The sequence below is a fragment of the Malaya genurostris genome, chromosome 2 (genome assembly GCF_030247185.1).
Source record: "Malaya genurostris strain Urasoe2022 chromosome 2, Malgen_1.1, whole genome shotgun sequence".
Classification (NCBI taxonomy): Eukaryota; Metazoa; Arthropoda; class Insecta; order Diptera; family Culicidae; genus Malaya; species Malaya genurostris.
The window spans coordinates 329,021,549-329,040,513 of NC_080571.1; the positions used below are offsets into that span (position 1 = coordinate 329,021,549).

At 37.1% G+C, this 18,965-nt stretch overlaps 1 protein-coding gene across 5 annotated transcripts in view; it reads left to right on the plus strand.

Annotated features, from left to right (window-relative positions):
- The window catches only part of LOC131431478 (protein Shroom), a 547,622-nt gene that overhangs the window by 493,004 nt on the left and 35,653 nt on the right, over nucleotides 1-18,965 (plus strand). The window lies entirely within an intron of this gene.

Below are 18,965 nucleotides of genomic sequence, written 5' to 3' on the forward strand. Positions count from 1 at the left end.
TTATTTTCATTTTTTTTTGCACATATCATCCTGTAATTCCGGAACCGGAAGTTGGATTCGAATAAAATTTTGGAACTTTGTATGGGGTTACAAGACTTTTCATTTGAATCTAAGTTTGTGAAAATCGGTTTAGCCATCTCTTAGAAAAGAGAGTGCAAAAAATGTTACATACATACACAATAAGATTTAATTCCTTTGTTCGGTAATATTTTTGACGAGAAATTTCGGTGATCTATAGAAATGACCGTTATTTCGGTACATGAGTGTTATTTTACAATAATTATGCAAATTTTTACCGGACGATCAGTTTTACGTAAATTTTCATTACAGAATTTTTTAAATAGATATACCATTCATACGGTAAATCTGAATAGTCACCGAGTACGGTAAAAACCATATTGTCCGTATGGTAAAATTATCTTCCAATAACCGAACTTCTGTAAAAACTGATTGTCGTGACACTAACTGTCAAACAGTGATTAAAATTTTCAGTTCATCGAATGGATGGAGGTACAGGCAGGGCCGGTGAAAGAGGTGGGTACGGTGGGTAGTACTACCCACCCGAAAATTCCAAAGGTGGGTAATTACTCACCTAAAGTTTCAAGAGAAAAACAATGGTAATATTAGTATTGTTTATACAAATAAGAATATTTTTATTGCAACTCGAAATAAAAAAATGAAATCAAAATTATAGAATGCTAGTACTCAAGGTAGAGTAAAGATGTGAAAATATACAACAGTAAACTGAGACGTGACAAGGTTCATTTAGGCAAGCAGAAGTCGTTTAGTAACTTAGCATTCACCTTCTAGTAGAGGAGTCAAGCTTAAACGTCTCATCAATGCAAATGAAACCGTACTCAACCATTTTTTACTGATTTTCGATATCATTACACATACTGCCTGGAAATGCATTGATATTGATATTATATAGATATAGAAACTTCAATTAATAACGAACCATGTCTAATTTTCTCTGTTTCCCAAACCATTGTCATGGTTTCCGAAAACGGATACGACAGATTCGTATACACAAGTTCACGATTTCCAGAAGATTTCTGCTCTTCAATGAGCGCGCTCGCATTTTAGAAAATCACTCACACAAATAAAGATTCAGTAACAAATCGACTTGCATGCTGTGCGGTACCGTATTATTATTAAAAGTTCAGGACCTAACTACGAACATCACAATTCATGTGCAAAGATTTTTTCATTAATCAACATAATCACCTTTAAATGCAATGCAATCGTTCTAGTTTTTTCTAACTTTTAGATACCTTACTTATTAGATGAAATGTCCATGGTCTCAAAATAGGATTCAGTTGCAACGATGACTCTCTCATTCGAGCCAATACTTTTTCTCGGGAGTATCTTTTTCAGAATCAGAGAAGGCTGGAGGTTTGGTTATTGAGAATATGGCGGGTGAGGAAACAGATCGGTGCCGATTATCAAAACTTGCCTAATTTTTTCCGGATGACAGAAATCTTTGTTTTCAATGAATCCGAGTGCGAGTAACACTTCTCAACTCATTGCTGAGTGCTGGACTTTCCCTTTAAGAAGAAATATTTTATCAATACAAGGACTTCGTTATTTCCATGTTTTCGTAATTTAAAAAAATAACATAACTAACGTAAAAGTAACTTATATATCGGTAGGCTTAGTGTTTGTGGAACGATTGACGAAAAAATTTAACACATATCATCTGAAGGTTGCTACTTTCGAAAAATAAGATTTGTTTGACATCACAAATGTCACCTTTGGGTCAGTCCCGGGACTCTTTGAACAATATGTTATGCACATCAGTGGCTGAGCTGGACTGTTTATGGATTTGTTTCGTGCGTCGCTCGATACGCACGAGACACATTTTGATCGAAAAGCAGCTGTTTCTTCGTACTCGAGGAAATTTTAGGTGGTTTCGATCATGGGTTGGCGATTCAATGCATAGGGCGCTGGTCTTACAAGCCAGTTGTCGTATATTCGAGTCCCGACCTGAAAGAAGTTGCCAGTTTATTTTTTCAAAAATCTGTCTCTGATTCAAAAAATCTCTGGATTTGTCTGGATCTACAAAAAAAGGTCTCACCACCTATTGTATAGAGGCCAAAACCCGTAGAAAACCGGGAAATCTGACAAAATCTGCGAAAATCTGGCAAAAGATCTGGTTAGTGAGAGTGTCTGACGAAGCGAGAAAAATCTGGCGAGAACGCCAATAGAAATCTAATACCAAGGCATTACTTTTCCATTATGAAGTACTGGATGAACGAGTTCAGCACCTTCCATCAGTGATTGTGAGATTAGTTATGTAGTCCTACGTCAACAGCTCTAACAACCCCACAGTAGTTTTAGGTCGTATTCGATCTTTGAAGGCGCAACTCAAGGAAAAAAACAAAAGGCTTCAAATTTCGAATTTTCGCGTTTCATGCAAAGTTACACCGAAACAAAATTTTAATCAAAAATCGACCTTTCCCTTTTAAAGGATAAATATAATTTTTACTTATACAATAATACTTCGAAATGGTACGAAAAATTACCCACCTGGGATTAACATGTTTCACCGGCCCTGGGTACAGGTGCTAAAGTTTTTAAAACATTAGAGCCACTAAAAGCTTTTTGTTTACTTATAGGCCGGAAATAATGTTTTATTACTTGCCCACTTGCTGCCTACACAAATCGTTCGAGAGTAATTTCTGGTGGACTCGACGGATTGTGCAGTGTTTTGGAAGTTTTCGTAGAATAAAACTATAGCCACAACAGATTGGAATTTTCTTCATTCGTTTTTGTGAATTTGTGTTGTTTTTTGAAATCTGAAAATCCAGAATTTTAACCAAAGGAAAACAAACAAACAAAAAATTACCGAACGATCAGTTAGATCCATTTAGTTTAAAGTTTTCGGTAGTTGTTTGACAGTTCCGCAATTACCGAACGATCAGTAATAAATTTAATTACCGAACGTTCAGCTGTTGAAAATTCGGTAAAAAATTACCGAATTCTGCGAAATTTTCTAAGTGTGTACATACACACATACATACGTACTCGAGGAATTAAAAGTCGGTTTTCACAGTGATTGCATAACCTTTCTATATGAGAGAGGCAAAAATCAAAAATACTAACACCACCGCAACGACGAAAAACAGAATAAAGATGCGGTTTGTGAGCCAACAAGCCCTAACCCTTGCCGGATGGGAATGAAAATACTTCCGGCTAACAGCAAGATCTAGTTAAAAATTGTATTCTTGATTTGATTTAACTACCATGTAATATGGTACATCGGCTTTGTTACTTTGTAGAATCATCAGCCATATAAAATAAATCTATAAATTCAAAAAAAATGTCACTGTTTCCATATAGCATATTCCACCATTTTCTGATTCGATCTAGTATTCCTAAATAAAGTGCCCATTAATTTCCATCCTTCCTTTATGTTACGGTATATTTTGATCCATTGCTTGCACATCCATAACTGTCTCCTTCTTGGTGCGCGTAAAAATTGGTTCCTTCCTACCGACCTGCTGTCACTATTTATCATTTTCCTCCACAACCACGGAATCAGATCTAGGTCGCCACCCGCCGGCGCCGGCCTCCAGGGAATCGTATTAATCATCCACCACCGGCTCGACGGGCTGCGAATGCCTACGGCTAATCATCTTCGAATTAGAATTCCCCCCTCCCGGCATGCATCCACCCGCGAATCGTTAATAATTATGTAGCATTTTTCACCTATGAACCATCGGCTCGTAAGTTTCGGAAAAGCTCTGGTGCGGCTCATCGTCGCTTCCTAACTAGATCTGCCGAAGAAGGCAATAAATAATTCAATTATTCCTTGCATGCCCACAGTTAGTTAGTTTGTTAGCTTGCTGTGGAACGCGCATCTGCAACATCTCGAGGGTCTCTCACTAACAGATTCGAGATGATCTAATACCGCATCGGACGAAAAGCGCCGGCTGATTTATGCCGGCACGATTTCCGATGCGATATTTTAATTTAGAACATCTTGCGGACTCAACAAAAGCACAAGGGCAAGCTCCGGCAAAATCAATTTCAGCCGCAGGGAATGCGATCACTTCGCTCGGGCTTCGCCCTTTGGCGGCACATGGAAAATTCAAACAAATTAATTTAATAAAGTAGTCGGTGATTCGCTGGAACAGAGCTGGACCCGTTTTGCGAGAGCCACCGGCAGTTCGGTTGCATCAGGGCAAGCGCTTCGAGTACAGCTCTGATTCCGGTTAGGTCACGTTCTGTCGGGTTGCGAAATTGCACCGTTTATGACCGTTTGATGTGCATTCACGGTCGGTTAGACCTTCGGCTTTAAATCAAGACTAGGAGGCTAGGCGTGCGTTTGGCGAAACATATTGAAATTCATGCTTCTCTCGGCCATGTGGCTTCTCGTCGCGTAACTTCGTGCCTTATGGCGTGGGGGTGGGGTCGGTGGGCCGCCGTTTGCCGTTTTGACTATTGTTGAGACCAAACGATTTGGAATGTGATTATAATAAAATAATTACATATTCTCGTGGGGGGATCCCATGATGAATCGCTGAACGAACGGTTTGAGCTTGCACAAGCGGCTAATCTGCCAGTAACTGATCGGATAGTAGTCTCGATTGAAAAAAAAACAAGACTTACAGCTATCATTTGGCGGGCGTTTTTCAGAGGGAGATCTTGAGATGGTATTTTACAAAACTGCTCCAACCGTTCGGGTGAACTTTGAAACCGTGCACTCTCAGAACTCCTGCAACCTACCGAAACAAGGACCGTCTGTGGCTGCTGCTGCTACTGGGCGGCTATCGTTTGTGGGTGTATTCGGATGACGTTGAACCACGGGGAGATTTATTTGAAAGTATAATTGAATGATTACGTTACCGTTGACGCCCTGATCGTACCGAACGAGATCGAACACAGTAGCCGAGCAGTTAAATGCCAACCTTTTTTGTATTAGCCGGTGCTGATCATAATATGAAATAATAGACATGGAGTTCAACTCCCGGGTAATGTTGCTACCGATCCACTTTGATCCGCTATGGGTTGGACGGTGCTGTATCGAACCGCTGTAGGTTGAACCGTGCTGTTACACCGGTTACTACCTCGCAGAAGGTTATGGTTTTCTCAATACGATGTTCATCACAGTGATCAGTAATAATAAATGTTTTGTTTTCCACTCGCTGTTTTAGTTGCTGGTACACACTTTCACAAAATACTGAGTAAGAGTGAATCACAGAACAGCGTTCTTGGATTTTTGTTGTTACTTCAGCGGTTTCGAAAATGTGTTGTTCAACATTGCAGTATTTACTTACAAGATAGGCATATCGTTTTGACATTTGAAGTACTTTATTTCACTAAACGTATCTCACGTCTGTGTAAAACTCAGATCGAAAACGTTAGATTTTTGCATCATATTCTTCAACATTTACGACATACGGATTTGTTAATGGAATTTAAAAATTCCAATTGAGGATGCAAAACACATCAATTATTGCCAGTTGAAGACGTGTCAAATGTGCCATTTTGCAGAACAAGTACTCATAGTATTGGGAGGGGGGTTCGGTCCGTTTTCAAAAGATGTCTCTGGCTATTACGAATATTGAACATGTGATGTGGCTGATGTGAATGGTTTCAAGAGGATAGATATCTGTCATTAATTTTCAGTTCATATTGTCTAGAGTTTAAAAAAATTAGAGGGTTGTATGCAAGACACGACCGATCACGATTACAATAAAAATGAAATAATTCTAAGGTACCCATAATAAATACAAAAATAAAGATGATGATGGATGCACTAAAAGTCACAAATTACAAACTTGCTCTACTTTTAGTGTTTACATTTATATCGAATGATCGAAATGACAATTAGATTCTTTCAGAACAATTGATTCTACTCTATTTTGATGCCTTCAACAAATTTTCACATTGGAAAATTTTTGGAAAATATCCTTTAAATGAAAGTCAATTATGATGATTTCGAAGTTACTTAAAAGATCAATTTTTAATACGAACAATCTCAAGATATGAATCTGGAGAAACGAAACGATTGTATATCATCATAATTTTCAAGACAGAGAACGTACAAACTGAATCATTTTATAAACAAAGACTAGAGAAGATTTTGAATATTTTGATCGAAAAATGTGAATGTGAAAAATTTGAATAACCGTCAACCAAAAAACTCAGTAATAGTGTAATTTTAATGTTCCTTCGTTAAAAAGCGTTGATAATCTTCGGAAAGTGTCTGAAAATAGAATGGCAGCAATACAAGGAAGAAAATAACAGATCGGCTGAAAAGTTCGTATCGTTTCTATGAGAGGGCGCCACTAGAATTAAATCCATACCATTTTCAGTTAGTACCAACCTTCAAAAGATACGTGTATAAATTTGACAGCTGTCTGATTATTAGTTTGTGAGATATTGCATTTTGAGTGAAGCTACTTTTGTTATTGTGAAAAAAATGGAAAAAAAGGAATTTCGTGTGTTGATGAAACATTACTTTTTGATGAAAAAAAGTGCCGCCGATACCAAAAAATGGCTTGATGAGTGTTATCCAGACTCTGCACCGGGCGAAGCAACAATTCGATACTGCATACTGCATAACGATTTTCATTGCATTATTTTTGATACACTTAGTCTGGATCCCTTCTATAAGATTTTTGGAAGTAAGAATCGACCAAAATATTATGCTTCAAACTTCAATTAGGTTACACGATTATTGTTTGGTTTAATAATAGGGTCTGAGGGAATATGCTGAGAGATAGTTCTTTGTATTTATCCACATTTAATGAAAAAGAAGTATCTATCAGGTACACAACTTTGCTTCCGCCGTTTTCCGATAGGTGGCTGTACCGGCTGAGGCTGGTCAAAATACATAGAGTGAAGTGAGTGTGTACAGTGCCTAACGAATTGTATTATTCACGCTCGAAAATGTCAGTTTATGTGCCCAATTCTCGCCATTTGCGGGAAGTTTTACTTTTCTGTTACAATTCGAAAAAAAATGCAACTGAAGCGCATCGAACGCTTTCAGAAACTTACGGTGATGCTGCTCTGAGTAAAAGAACGTGTCGGGAGTGGTTTCAACGTTTTAAAAATGGTGATTTCGATGACGAAGACAAACATGGTGGTGGATAAGAAAAAACCTTCAAAGATGAACAACTAGAAGCATTGTTTGATGAAGATTCGTGCCAAACCCAAGAAGAGCTTGCCGAATCGTTGGGAGTGAGTCAGCAAGCCATTTCAAAACGTCTCGCTAAAAGAAAAGCGGCCACAATATCAAGAGCGACATGACAAAGTCATCCTCCAACACGACAATGCTCGGCCTCACGTCGCAAATGTGGTCAAAAAGTACCTGGAAACACTGATGTGAAGTCTTGCCCCACCCGCCGTACTCCCCAGATGTTGACTTCCACCTATTCCATTCGATGGCACACGGCCTGGCAGATCAACATTTTCAATCCTTCGTAGAGTTGGAAAAATAGATTGCTTCATGGATAGCGTCAAAAGAGGACTCATTTTTTCGAGCCGGGATCCGAAAATTGCCGGAAAGATGGGAGAAAGTTGTCGCTAGCTTTGAATAATACATCTGTAAGCACTTTTTCGCAATAAAGCTTTAAAATTTGGAGAAAAAAACGGCGGAAGCAATGTTGTACACCTAATATTACTTCATTGGAAACGGTACAGCCGAAAAACGTTTGTATTTTTCCATCGGCTCACCACATTTGAAGTGGTTTACTTTCCTTTGTAGACATGTGACATGATTTGAAAATTTGACATCCAATAAAATGCATAAAAGTGAAACCGCTGCGAAAGCAAAACTATAACTGTAGTGTCGTAAAAGTCTACGACCGTTTTTGATTCATGCATTGGATCGCATTTGGTGATTCCCGATTGGGCCAGTTTTTAGGTGATAATTTCTAGCAATAAAGGCAATTTGGTTTGGCATCATAAAACCAACATTGACGCGCTTGAAAATGCGGAAATTTTATTTTGTTTTGGTGAAAGAAAAAATCGTTTCCAAGGTCATTGTCATGATGAACATCTCATTGAATGAAGTGGCAGTTCAGATAAACTGCCAAAAAAAAATGAAAACAGTCAACGGACGAGGGGAAATTTCTCCAACTGATAAAGTTGAATGTCAAAATCGTTAAAGGTGTGGTTGTTAAGTAGTTGAGTTCATAAAATAAGGCCAATTCCCGTCCTCTCATGAAGTAGTATATTCAAAATGAGCTGAGCTTTACGCTTGTGACGATTATTTCATCGTTCGTATATGAAATTGAATCCGACTGGTTCAATATCGAAACGTGTAATTACAAGTGGAAGGGAAATTGCACAGGGCACATATTTCAATCTCCAAGTAGGGTGTGTTTCAAAAATGTCAGACTCAAGTCCACTCTAGTGTGCAAGCTCATCTAAAGTCAGTTACGCGTGGGTTTTTTTCTCAGAGCAGAACCTAACCTAGCTCAACCTTTCGAAGCCCGTTTATGTTTGCAGAAAAAAAAACTACAGTTACCTATTTGGCCACTGCTACTAAGAGACTCTTCGCAATCGTAGGCACTACCACTAAATGATGTAGCCTTTGCAGGTGGCAGTCAGTACGGTGCGAAGCCTTTGGGACTCATTCATTTACGAACGGCGCTTAATCTTAAGCTTGGCAGCTTATTCAGATTCTCAAACATCGTGGGCGTCTGTTGGATTCGATTTTAGGGTCTTTAGATGATAGCGGTTTCAGTGCTATATTTGTTATAATTGTCTTTCGCAATAAAAATAGAACGAATCGTGTATGACTTACCTCATTTCATTTACTGTAATTACGGTTTCAAAAAATCAAAACAATAACTACCTATCATTTCACAAATTTCTTTGCTAATCACATACTCTGAAATTTATGCCATCGAATCATTTTCATTAGCTCTCATTTTGCAAAATACTTCTATTTAACTAATTTGTTAAACATCTTCAAGTCCCGCACATCATTAAACCACTCGAGCGCGCTCATCCAATCAATGTTTCAATCACCATCACCGCCTGTTCGATTTTATATTTGCAATTCCATGGCATAGCCGGTTGATCGAAATCAGAAGCACCGAAATCGTGCTCTTTGATTGATCGATAACCATAATTGATTGATGAAAAGTTTGAGCTGGGAATTAAACACGGACACGCACACGGATGGTGATCGCAAACAAACGAGGAGAAAAAAAATACGAATTTCCACGATTCACGTTCGCACAAATTATGTCTTTGAAAAGTATCATTAGACAAGGATAAGAAACTGCAAGTAGGTGATATGTGTGATATTGAATTTACTGGTTGTTGATGTTTTTATCTGAACTGAATTCAGTCTTAAACGAGACGATAATTCAGTTACGGCGAGATAGCAATTACCTACTTCTTGCAAAAAAAAACAACTTATTTTTTTCCGACGATACTCCTTGAAGTATATATCGACTCAATACGCCGTAAGCTAGGCAATAATCGCGTTCTGTTGAATAGAGCATCCAATTCGTTTTGCGTGCGTCGAGGGCCTTCGCGATGCCTCACCGTTGTCGTTTCGATATCGAAACACTATTGGAGCTTCTACATTGGAAAATGAGTTCCTTCAGTGCTTACGTTCATATTAGCTTTAGGTGCTTGTACTAATAGTGTGAAAATAAAACTTGATTTTAATTCGCATTCGTCCATGAACCTTTTCTTGGTCGAACCATTATCGCACTTTTTTTAGATTCGTTGATTTCATTGATATGTATATTATACTTTCCTTCCCATATTAACATTACATTGTTTTTTTTTTCAAAATATTGATATTATATTACAAACGGTAACTAGGATGGACCGCCCTCAGTTTGAATGAAATGAAAATGTTTTGATCCTCATTACTCCCCTAGAAGAGTTTCGTGACATCTTTCACGTGACCGAATTCCTCTATATTAGTCCTATGCCCTATGCCAGTTAGTTTCAATAACTACTTCGATCAACATGCACTGAAAAAAAAACGGTACACCTTAACTGCGAGGTTTATCCCACACTAAGGTATTGTGATTCTCATTGTATTAAACAAAATCACAGGGGAGTGGAAATATTCGACTGGATTGAACTACTAGAAATAGGGTGTTCATACCATCGAATAATATTCATAGCTCCAACACTCAAATATTTCAATGCATTGATTAGGGTGACTTCTATTATCATTATTCAATGTTTTGGTTCAAATGATATGGTAAAATTTTGTGCTTCAGTTTCGAATTATTAAGTCTCAAGAATACAACTGCTACACATAATTCCCAATAATTTGTTGTGATGTTGTTTTTTAGGTTTTCATTGAAAATATTGGCATTGATCACATCGAAGTTTGTTCAAACATAAATCTATTCTAGTAAAAGTCGAGTCTCGAGGTGATGTTCCTCTGTAAATAAAAAATCAAGAAAATTATAGTCATGAACTTTCAAATCAATTGCGTAATCGACGTCAGAATACCGTCCAATTTCGCAACAACACAGCCAAATACGCTTCTAAAGTGCACAATTCCGAAGTACGCACTTGGTCATGGCCGAATAAATTTCGATCGAACGAAACATAAGTTTGTTGAGCTAATTTTAATTAGTCGTACACCACTACATGGCTTCGAAGCAGTGGCATGTAGCCAAATCGAACAAAACTTAACTGTATGAAATTTACTGTAATTTGAAACTACACTTTCATCCCATCTAAATCTTGTTGAATAAGCATTAACAGCTGTCTACCTTCCTTATTTTTTTTAATGTGCATTAAGGAGTGCATCGAAAATAAGCTATCCACATACATTTGTGTTGTACGCATGTATTTGTGATGGTTTTTTATGCTCAGATCGCAGCATGCTGTGCGTTTGGCTGTCAGCTTTCGTTTGTTCACTTGTTTGTGCGGTTGAAGTTTTGCGTTTTCAAAATAACGCGTATTGAAATGGAAGTGAAAATTAAGGTTCTGGACACATGGCTAAGTGAGAAGGGTATTACTATGCGAAAATTGGCGAAGCGGTTTGGAATTCATCCTGCCAGTGTTAAAACCATCATTAATAAGTTTGGGGAACACTATTCATTGGATGAGCTACCAGGAAGAGGCAGAAAACCCGGTACTTCCAACCCGAAACTGAACCAGAAAGTGGTATCTCTAATCATGAAGAACAAATCAATGTCAATACGTGATTTGGCAAAAAAAGCAGGAACGAGTGTCGGAATGGTCCAGCGTATCAAGAGGCGAACTCACCTAAAGACCTACAAGAAGCAGAAAATCTCGGAACAAAGTGTAAAACAGAAGAAGCAAGCAGTAACAAGGGCCCGGAAATTGTATTCGGGGTACGGATGCATGCGTTTTGATGGACGATGAGACTTATGTAAAGCAGGACTCAAAAACCCTTTCAGGTCCACAATACTTTACTGCCGTCGTTGGGGAGGATGTGAGCGATGGTATGGCAACCAATATGTTCCTGTGGTTTGAAGTCAACCATTTTTTACACTACCGGAACTATAAATGCAGAAATCTTTCCAACTGAGTGTTTCCAAAAAAAAATTGCTGCCTTTATATAAGAAGCATAGTACACCTCCACTGTTTTGGTCGAATTTAGCGTCGGCACACTATGCCTAAACCACTCTCAATTGGCTTGCGAAAAAGGGTATAAATTTCATTGAGAAAAATATCAATCCAACAAATTGCCCTTAGCTTCGACCCATCGAACGTTACTAGGCAATCGTGAAGAGGGTCTTCAAGAAGACTGGTAAAGCAGGAACATGCAAGAGTTCAAAAAAAAATTTGGGCTCTAGCTTCCAAAAAATGCGATGCAACACTTGTCCGGAACTTGATGAAGAGCGTTCGATCAAAAGCTCGAAAATTCGTGAGAGATAACTTAAATTTCATCCGGTTTTCATTATGCTTACGTTTAATCTCGTACAATGAAGGATCAATTCTTAGTTTGAATAAAATATCGTTTTTTATCATAATTTGAAAGAAAAATTTGTGGATAGCTTATTTTTGATACACTCCTTAGTTCATACAACCTCTATTATGAACCAGTGTCGGACAAACTTCTGAGACAATCAAAAGTTTTGCGAAAAAAGATTAATTGCGTTGTCTAGGTTTGAATATCTGACGAATTCCAACGCAGTGTGCAAACAAACTCAAAACTATCAGTGTTCCGGTGTAAACTTTTTGCTGATTTTTCAAGGTAGTCTATTTCAATCAAATACGACTGCACGCATTTTAAAAAACTTGGTTAATTTGCACATGCAACAGTTTGCAAAAATCAGGAAATGCGAGAATAGATTAAAGAGTGATTTTTTGAGAGGAATAGGAGTTGATTTTCATAAAAAAAACGTCCTTAATCTACCTAGCATTGAGACGATACATTTTTTAACAATCAGCATGTGTTTTTCGCGTGTTTAGTTTTCATGGAATTATTTTAATGACCGTCATTTTAAATGAATTGTGAATAAAATTTTGGAACTGCAAGACGAATTAAAGATAGAGGTTGTATGAAACATTAAAAAGTATTCCTTTGAATCTAAGCGTGTGAAAATTGATTAAGCATTTCATGAGATGTAGACGTGATTCCTCTTCAAAGTTTTTGTCATATTTATGGCACTTCCAGAAACGGTATTCTAGTTTTGAGTCTTCTATGACGGCTTGAATTCCTGTAATTGTAATTTCAAAATTCTATAGGACCACAATCCGAGTTTACCGGAACTGGACATCGCGGCCAGATCGTTCTCAAATCAGTTTTTAAGATCTCCAAACAACTTGTGAAGCCCTGTAGATGTTTTTTGACACTTCGTATGCCGCATCAATATTCGAATTCAATTCAATAGGATCATAATTCGGATTTAGTGGAATTCGACATTATAGTCAGATCATTTCCTTGAGTGGTTCTATGATTTCAGTGCAGTTTTACAAAGTATGTTGACCATTAGTACATTGATGTTATTGTTCTTGAGGATAATTTTGCGGAGTTTCCCACAAAAACATTTATGTGGTTTTGTGATCGGTTCCAGGACCCTCGGGAAAGGTTTACCAGACGATAAATTTATTAAGTTTTATAAGCTCTAGTAAGTCCGTCACATTTTATACAACTTCTGGATTAGTCTCATACCTATATAAAATGTTATGTACCAAATACTTTTAACGGTAGAACAGACATAAACCAACACGATCTGAAATAACTCCGGTGTTTTTGGACCGCTGCGGTTCCGTATAAGTCAGCATTGACTAGAAGAAAATCTGTTTTTTTTTTACACCGGACGCATGAAAATTGATCAACTGTATCAAGATTTATGAATTTTTGAAAAAAATATTTTCGATGAAAATCTCTATCCGAGCGTTGTTACCTTCATTACATATGTTATCCTGTAGTTTCGGAACCAGACGTCAGATCCAAATTAAATTCAGGAACCTTATACGGGAGCATTGGACTGTTTATATCAGTCTAAGTTTGTAGCAATCAGAAAAAAAAATAATGAAATTATTTTTTACACACCAATTTGCTTATCTCGATGAATGGTATTTGATTGTAAGAAGATGTATTCTTCCAGAAATTATTGTTTCAAGCAGTATAAATCAATATAAATATGAAACGATTTTGAATTTGAAAAAATTGCCATCTTTTTAATACATATGTCATGTTCTAACGATTATGTGGCCAAAAACGAACCGAGCTAAAATCGAAACATCATGAAAAAGTTTGCAGTGCAAAATCTTTTAGCTGCTGCGTGTTTCATTTTGCTCCGAAATATCACTTTATCATCAAGCGCGTAAAACTTCTACTACTGGAATAAGGCGAAAAGTCACTTACACAAAAATATCGTTACCTTCGTTAAAAATGGACGGATTTTAACAATCTATGTCTTATTGGATAGCTATTATCGTGTGGAATCTAGGTCTGAAAGCATATTCTGTTTTTAAGGTCATTTGTGGCATAAAACTTTGCATAACTCAAAAAGTAAAAATCCGATCTCAAAGCCATTCAATAGCATTTAGGGTGACGGAGCGACTAGTTTGATCAAGATCGGTCCAATCATCCATGAGATCTCGACTACGTTCGAGTTGAATCGATTGGTATATGAAACTCGGCCCTCCGGGGATCGGAAAATGTTTCTAAAGTTTGAGCAAATTCTATATCTATTTTTTATATTTATAAAAAAGGTAATAAAAAAAAAGTTAAAACTTTTGATCATTTCATGTGCACGCGGAATATACAGACACCTGTTTTAATCCACCTAGTGGTATCATGAGGCCTTTCTTTTATTTTGTATTGTTTGCATAAGTGTTACTATTTGAAATCAAATAGTTGAAATTGTAATTGCGGAACAGGAATCCGGTTCTGGACAAATTCTACATCAATTTGTGTGACCATAATTCATTTGTATCAATGTATGTAAAAATCTGGGCAGCTGATTCTTATAAAAAGGAATGATTTCCGGTTTGAAGAATACGACCTCTTTTACGGTAACTGTAACTAACATTTGGCATACCCGAAATCAGTGGATTTGGTCATCAACTAACCAGACCTGCCCAACTGATGAATTATATGACATCCCGAAGTACTTTGCTCGACTTTTCTGTGTCGTGTATAAAAGACGTTTTTGAAATTAAAGGTGGATAAGTATGTGAAATCTGCCCTCATAAGAAAATTCATCTTGTTATACCACATTCGAAAGGTCATAAACTGGAAATAATTTTCTCGTAGTTTCAACCCTTTAACTGCCATGCATTTTTTATATATGAATGACGGAGCTAGGGTGGTTCTATCGATTTTTATTTTATTTGATTTTTTTAAGGAACCGCTCCTCCGAAAAATTTGAAAAAAATCAGGTGTGTTTAAGGCGTTTCCTACTAACAGAACTTGATGGGGACGCATGGTCGACTGTTATTTATTTTTAAGAAAAAATCAAACATTGTGGTAGTAAAATTTTTTTTTGAAAATATGAAGACATTCACTTCAATATGTCAGAAAATTTTTTATTTATCACTAAAAAATCGAAGGTGGTGTCAAAATTAGAAGAGGGAAAAAATATGTTTTAAAATTTTCAAGTATTAATGGAAGAAATACATCTTCAAAAATTTTGAAAAAAAATATGAACCTTTCACATAATGTCTTGAGCCTACCAGATTTTTTTCAAATTTTTCGGAGAAGCGGTTTCTTCAAAATTCATATAAAATAAAAATCAATAGAACCGTCAATATGGCAGTTAAAGGGTTGAAACTTTGAGAAAATTGTTTCCAGTCTATGACCTCCCGAATGTGGTATAACAATAAGAATTTCCTCTGTGGACAGATTTCACATGCTTATCCTGCTATAGCCTTTTTTATCCTTATCAGTCTATAATTCCGGAGATGTATTCGAATAAAATTCGACAGGGTTCTTTGGAATTGTACGATCTTTCATTTGAACCTAAGTTGTGAAAATTGGTCGAGCGGTTTTTGAGAAAATTGAATTATTTTGATTTTCATCTCCTGCACAAAATGTCATGAAAAAGGATGCTGTACGCTGTCTTTTAGGTGCTGTACACAGTTTTTCAAGTGCATAGTAAAATCGTGTTTCACTTTGCTTCCAAACATTGATTTAGCATGAAACGCTCGAAATTTCTTTCACTGGAATAAAGAGGAAAAGTTATTTTCACAAAAATGCCAATATCTTCTTCAAAAATGGACGGATTTCAAAAAACTATGTCTTGTTTGAAAGATATTACAACGAGGTTTCTACATTTTTGAATCTGTTTTGTGTTTGATTTCAATTGTGAACGATATTTTAACATTAAACTTGGTATAATTAAAAAAGTAAACAACGAAAACAATAGCGTTCTGACTAAGAACAAAACCTTTTATTTGCAGCAACAGTCCGATCAAAATCGGTCCCGCCATCTCTGAGATCTCTGCCTCTTTATTCTGTACACACATACAGACACACACACTGACATTTGCTCAGTTCGTCGAACTGAATCGATTGGTATATATCACTCGGCCCTCCGGGTCTAAGAAAAATTTTCCAAAATATTTGAGAAAATTGATGAATTCTTAATTGGAATCGATAGAACGATCAATATAATTTAATACTCGAAGATGATTTCATGCAAATGTTGGCCACTGCTCCGCTTGTTGGCACAAGGTCCAATTTTGACACACTATTTGCAACATAAATACTGTCCCAGAAAGTATGGACGCACTTTGATTTCGCCGTAAATTATTCACAAGTGTTAGACATTCAAATTTTATTCGATATACTGATAATGTTAGACTACAACAACAGAATATTATTCTCAACAATTGCTACTTAGCCATTGTAGACTAGCTGGCGCACCTTCTTGCGAACGTTCCTCATTAAATTCCGTACAGACTTCTTGGCGAAAAGTTTTGACACTTTTTTCCAATCTTTTTCAAACTGTTGAATGGTTTCGGCTGCCGAGACATGTTTCCTAAGATGTGCCTTCGTTAATGCGCAAAATTCTTCAATTGGTCGAAGTTGTGGGCAATTTGGTGGATTCATGTGTTCTGGGAAGAAAGTGACATTTTTGGTAGTATACCATTCTACCGTTGATTTCGAGTAGTGGCAAGAAGCAAGATCTAGCCAGAAGACAACAGGATCCTTGTGGCTTCGAATCATGAGTAGAAATCGTTTTTGTAAACATTCCTTGATGTATATTTCGCTGTTCATTGAAGCAGTGGTCATGAAGGGTTTCGAAATCTTACCGCAGCTACAAATTGCTTGCCAGACCGTAGCTTTCTTACTAAATTTTTCGACTTCAATCGATGTCTCGGACTGGTTTAACACTTGCCCTTCTCGCATCGTATAATATTGTGGTCCCGGCAAGGATTTGTAATCGAGTTTCACGTAGGTTTCGTCGTCCATGATTATGCACTTACATATTTTCCAGCAAGAATCGTATTGTACAGCTTTCGAACCCTCGGCCTGATCGATGCTTCTTGTTTCGGACTACGTTTTGGTTATTTCTGCTTCTTATAGGTTCGAAGATTCAAACGTTCTTTAGCACTAAGAACATTCGACTTCGAAGTGTTCACTTTTTTGGCCACATCCCGAACTGAAACCTCCTTTTTTTGCTCGAACGCCTTCAGTATACGATTTTCCAACTGAGGGTTAGCAGTACCTTTTTTCGATCCGTTTTCGGTTTATCCTCAAAGGTGTTATCCTCACCGAACTTCCTGATTGCATTTCGCACGACTTTTTCACTTACTCCTTCCATTTTTGCTATCTTTCTCAGTGACAGTCCGCGTTCTGAGCACCATTTGTACACAATTCTTCGACGTTGTTCTGCTGAAAGTCCACGCATTTCGAAACAAACTAATGAAAACGAATAAACAACTGCACAAGTGGTTAGAGAAGAGTGTAAACAACAGGACGCAGCCATGGAAATTGACAGATTCTGAACCATTGCGAAATAGTTACGGTTTTTGGTTGCGTTCATACTTTCTGGGACAGTCTTTATCGGCCGATATTTCACGAATAATACCACCGTCCCATAATCAACACCAAACAGTAACTTTTTTAGGAAGAATCGGTAACTCTTGCAATGCTTCTGCATGGAAAAGCCAGCGATCGCAAAACAACTAAAATATTAGTTGTTTTTCTGATTTTGATTGGTTAAAATCTGGTACAAGTACAAGTCGACTGTTGTTTTAACTAATCTGTCGTGCTGGCAGCTTAGCAACGACACCCAACAAAGACACGCAACACAAACAAGTAATGAAACGTTTCAGTTGAGCAATACCAAACAGCCTGAGCGAACAATGAAACGTTTCAATGAGGTGTCACTCGCGCAATTGAGCAAAGACACAATCCCAGCAAAGTTACTTGTATGCATGAAAGCAAAAAATTGTTTCAGTTGTTTCAACCAATTATTCAGTTATTTGAACTTAAGACGCCAATTGCAATAAATATTTTTTACTGTTAGCCTCTTCGGGGGCAGCTAATCGTTCACTGCTTGAACAACGAAATTTTACCTAATTAACTGCTTATATCTTTAACACTAAACTCACAAAGGATATAGAAATGCACCAAAGGATTACAATTCTCAAAAGGGAGCTCACCAGAAAAATGGTCACAGGGAATTAGGAAATTTTTCCTTCACTTTCAGAATGGCTCGCTGGTAAATCTAATGCTACAGATACACTTTCAAGAAAATACAAATAGTACCACTTCACTTTAGCAACAAATTTTTAAGCGTTAAGCGGCTTTAATAACATTGACCTGAACCGTCCTAGAATACATTACTCTCAGATGAAATTAAAACATTTATACTGTAGGAATATCTATTTAACACATGGAAAGCTTATTTTACAATTAACTGTTGTATTCTTCTGCATACTTTCACTCACATAAAACGACCACTACGTAACTAACATGAATGACGTTCATTTACCATTGAAAATTTTCAATATGGAACGTTTCTGGTGAAATGAAGAGATTTTTAGTTCTGCGTTTTGCTGTCTTCGTTCTCCGCCAAGTGACAGCACTTGAATACAACAATTTCGGTTACCTGAATGGTTATGAAAAAATCAACAGATATGTTAGTTAAATCAACAACATTTTAGTTAAAACCACCAGGGCGTGAAACAACAATTGCAATATTGTAATTTTGTGATCTGCGGGTTCTCCGTGTGGCTGGTCTTAACTCCAGATGCGGCAATTTTGTTTGTAGACGTATCCATTTAACCCTCATTTCTAGTCGCCGAACACAATTTTTCGATAAAAAGTGGATCTTCCTCCAAGTTTACCAGCGCCCATTCATGATTGCATTATTGATTAAACGACGATTCTTGGTGTTCGTTTTAGAATACATATTATTATCCATAACGATGCATCTTGATTTGATAAGTCAATACCAATTTGTATGCTGTTTTGGAACATCGTGTTCTGGTTATTACTCCAGTTAATGGCGCCCAGGCACAGTACATCAAATTGGCTCTTACATAGAAGCATTGAAATATTCCAAAAAAGGAAATTTGATTTGACGTTT